Raw genomic sequence first — 4,568 nt, forward strand, 5'->3', positions numbered from 1 at the left:
TTTTTTTTTCACTTTTATGCCATTCTTGAAGAAATAAGTAATAACGAATATCTGCAGACACAATATTTACGGGCTGAACTCCAAAAATCAATTTTAGGAAAATTAACTATTTTCAAAAATATTTAGTTTTGGAAAACACTATAAAGATATATTCTTCCAAATTTTATCTTCTTTTGCTAATGTTTTGCTTAATGATTACGTTAAAATTATAAATTATAGAAAGCAAGAGTCCCGCCACTCCAATTCAAATTCAGCTAACTGTAAGACAGCAAAAATCCGTAAATTAGAAAAGTTCAAATTGTATTTAATTTTTTCTAATGGGATGGCAGGGCTATTGGCGAATTCCAAAAAAAAGGTAACTGGCCGTGGCAATACCTCAATGGTGGTGTGGAAATTTGCCTTAATAAAATTACAATTATCGAGATGAAATTCATGTAGGTACCTATCAATGTTTACCAAATCTATTTTTTTTTATCTTGTTTTTAATACCTACATGTTGAAGTGTATTTTAAATAACGTCACATACCTACTATCAGTGATAAATAAATGTTAGTTATTTAATAATTTAATTCATTTTTATCGTAATGGGTGTCTAAAAATCATGTGTAACGACGTGTAGTAATAGCAAGTAAGACTCGCAGAATAGGACTCTCACATCGAATCAATGCGATGTTGCCAAATTTCTCAGCATGGCTTGTATTAAAGACGGCTGTGTACAGAGTAAACCAATTTGATTTGCACCGGGAAAGTTTTGTTAGCATACCACCGTCAGGAACTCTTATTGAGCCAGTGTAGAGGTCGCCAATCGTCTGCATCGGAAAGGTCCACGACATTATTTGACTCTGACGGGAGCCAACCACCGATCTCCTCAGTAAGTAAGAAGGGAAATTTTTTTGGACCCTTGTGTTGTTAAATAAATTTTTACTTGGTGCTTATAATTTGCCTATTTTTCTGTTAGAGAATATCGAGCTCTCTTTAATCAAGTAAATCCAGGAACCATTGCCTGAGTCTCCCGAGGTAAATTTTATTATAGTTATCTTTTGGTTCTTTTACTATTTATTTTGTTCCTTTTTGCATAACGTAATTTTTTACATATAAATTACGGTAGAACAGACGCGAGAGCAACCAATCAGCGAGCAAGAGCCATGAAACCTGACCATCCACAAAATGGTCATATCAAATGAACAACCTCGACCGCAACTACATCACCAGTATTATGAAATGAAATGCAAACAAGCAAAATAACGGAATTTTCCGTAAGGAAGGAAAGCGTTACAACCTTCACCTGCTCCCTTATCTTGACTAATGTTCAGTCGCTGAATCAGAACTTTTAGCCAATTATGGTTCAATTGTCGATCTCAGAAAATACATGATTTAGCAATAACTTAACAGTAAGCTAAGCCATTTTTATGTAGATCGTGAAGTTTTTAGTTGTAAAAATAACATTTTGTTTAATAAAACATTATAGTATAAGTACGCTATAACCACTTCATAATTTCGAAAATATTCAATAATTGTGACTAAATATATTTCCAGCTTTGAATGTGGTCTCATAAACCGGCTGGATGGTTCGATTCACACCAATTTGTCATGTTATGTCGAATAACATCAGATAGTGGACCGTAATATGTATCTGATTTCATCCTCAATTTACTTGGAATCGTAGCTTCGACGAACGAAACATAATTTCTATGAATATTCAAATCAGATGATACCATACTGATTGTCAAATAGATCACTGGAATACATATTCCGAATAAATCGTCAGAGTATGGGTGCGTGATGCAAATTTTGGAATTGGTCGAATTTCAATTTTTGATGAGGGTATCTAAAGGTAACAGTTCCGTTTGCAAAGTGTAAATCATTTCTTTATATTTTGTAATAAAATTAACTGTATTCAACTAACTAATTTAGGTAATAACAAAGTTTTGCATGAAGTATTCCAATGTTGGAAATTAAATCAGAACGTGACTTCATTTCTTGACGCGCCAACGTTTTTGACTGAACTGAACTACATAATTTGAAAAATATGCGGAAACTTTTTCTGTATTTTCAAACAAAATTAGTCCAATTATTCTGTATCCACGTTTATCCGTATCCAGGAAGTTTCCATATCAAATCTGTATAACAATTCCTTTATCTTTTTTAAAACTAGTAAGTAGAACATACACATTTTCATTCTCACAAAAACTTTTAGAATCTTATTTTTCCGAATAGTACTGCATCAAACAAAACCGTTTCGTAGATAATATATTTCAACGAGTAAACAATGAGTCTCAATGAACGTTTTGGTTATTGTTAATCCTCTAACTAAAAATTAAGACGAAGGGTAACCTTTGCATAAACTGTGTACATATTTAATGCCTAATTTTGTTTGTACTTATTGAAAATTTTATTACACGGCACTAATTTAATTTACATGATTAAACATAAGTAACTTCTGTTTTTGACATTCTTTTTCTCGTTGCATTACCATTTTGTTTCCTTTCTCGTTTTAATTCATTCAACTTCTCAAAAAGGCATACAATTTTTCTAACAGTTAATATAGTTTTGTAACATATTTTTCCCTACCGAAAAATACCGTTTCGCATATTAATTTCTTATGACCCATTGATTGTTTTCCTTATGATTGTTGTAACTGCCGTTGTATCTGTTCATTTAATCTTGTGCTCTGTGAATGCCAAATATGACCTGGTATCATGTTTCTAGGTCACTGATTGGGTACTCTTGTGTCACCATGAATATCGATTCATCCTTATTGTATATATAGCCTCTAGAGGTTTAGACCATTGCTTAACATTCGGGAGCACACCGGTTCTACTCCGGGTTTGTCTGCCTTGGTCTAAGTTTTTCTGTGGTGTCCTTGGATCAGTATTAGTGGCTGGTGGGAATGAAACACCCAAAAGTTTTTTTTTCTGAAGGGAGAAGATTTTCTGCTACCTAGGTTTCGAGGAGAATGATTCTTCTCTTGCCTTCATCGAAACCAACTGTACTTGAATGTTGCACGTGCGTCTCCATTTTGTTTTGAGTAATTACTCCGTTTTAATCTGGTTTATTATTTACTGCAATTAAATTTCGTACTGGTCATTAGTTCATTTTTTAAATTAAGTATTTTCTTATAATTATTATTTTTGAAGAGTTACATTAGGTATTTAGACACTGTGACTTTTTTTAATTTTAATTAAACCTTTAGTTAATCGTTATGTAATGTAAAAAGTTTGGAGTATTATTGAGTTGCTTCTTCGCTTTTTAATATAGTAATTTTGTCGTTAAAATCTTGTTGATTTTTAATTCTTCAGCATTTCATTTTATTTATGGCCATATCGGAGATATCTGTTGCATTTTGTGTATTTGATTTTTGAGTGGTTTTCTGTTGACAAACTATAGCCCCTGACCAATCCCAATGTTTTCCCATAATATTTACTCCCAATGAGCTCTTTTGAATTTCAAGATACTTTATGAATTTTCAATTTACCTATTGTCTTTGTCTTACTCTACTCATTATTTTTGTGTCTTTGTATAAATTTAATTTTACTGAAAATCATTTCTTTAAATAATAATATTTTTGTGTTCTCAATAATTGGTTGTTTTTTTAATATTTACTTTTAGTAAGCCCCTTAGGGTTATTTAGTTTAGGATGATTTTACCAGAGGATATGAGTTTCTAACAGTTATGTGAGTTCTTGAAAATCCGGTTGTGAAGATCCTAACTTTGTAAGTTGAGTTAATTCCTTCTAATTGTTAATTTGTTTTTATATGAGAGCTTCGGGCTTCCATCTTCAATAAGGTTAAGTGTAGGGTCCTCTGGCTAGCTTTTCCTAGAGTAATTCCTTTGGTTCTTTGCATTGGCAAAGTGACGCCCGAGCTTTTACTATTGAATTATTATGTTACATTCATATTTTATGCTTACCAAATAGATCAATGGTAGTCAGAAGTCTGTTTGACTTGAAGAGCTATATGACATGATGACTATTCGATCGGCTTAAATGCTTTTTAATCACAAAACTTCTTTGAATGTCAATTAAGTAGAGCTGATTGGAAATTATACCAAAACACCTTTGAGAAAGTGTCCAACAGTACGCTGAACCTTAAATCAGATGAAAACACAATCGATGACTGTTTTTAAAAATTACTCCTGAATACTATTTTGGAATTAATTTCAAACAACATTGCCCGTGCAATAGAGGACCATAACAAATCATATAATTGTATACGTAAAATTTAAATAATCAGACATACAAATTAGTTAAATTAAATTAAACTACTTTATAAACTTTAAAACCATATAAGTATATGAAACAATTTTTGCAGTAATTAATAAAAGTTTACAACATACCTATTGTAAATTTTCTAAGCATGTGCCTTTCTTTTACGAAATCTATTACTATTTGTTTTATAGAAATATCAATATTTTTGTATACCCTTCTTCTTTTTGAGGGCGTTAAATGTTTCTTGTTGTACGTTGTTCAATAAAGTAACTTAGAGAGATTTTTATTTTGAAGTTCCCACTATATACTCTTTCAAATACACTGATTATGTTATGTATTATTTTGTGACTATAGTACAAGT

General features: G+C 31.5%; 1 long non-coding RNA gene across 1 annotated transcript; it reads left to right on the plus strand.

Moving 5' to 3' along the window:
* Positions 1–652: 652 nt before the first annotated feature.
* Positions 653–2,096, plus strand: LOC108739424. Its single transcript, XR_001938153.1, has 4 exons — positions 653–871; positions 959–1,017; positions 1,109–1,391; positions 1,537–2,096. It is a non-coding gene; the product is annotated as an uncharacterized LOC108739424 (long non-coding RNA).
* Positions 2,097–4,568: the final 2,472 nt, after the last annotated feature.

This window comes from Agrilus planipennis, unplaced genomic scaffold (genome assembly GCF_000699045.2).
Source record: "Agrilus planipennis isolate EAB-ADULT unplaced genomic scaffold, Apla_2.0 scaffold166, whole genome shotgun sequence".
Lineage (NCBI taxonomy): Eukaryota > Metazoa > Arthropoda > Insecta > Coleoptera > Buprestidae > Agrilus > Agrilus planipennis.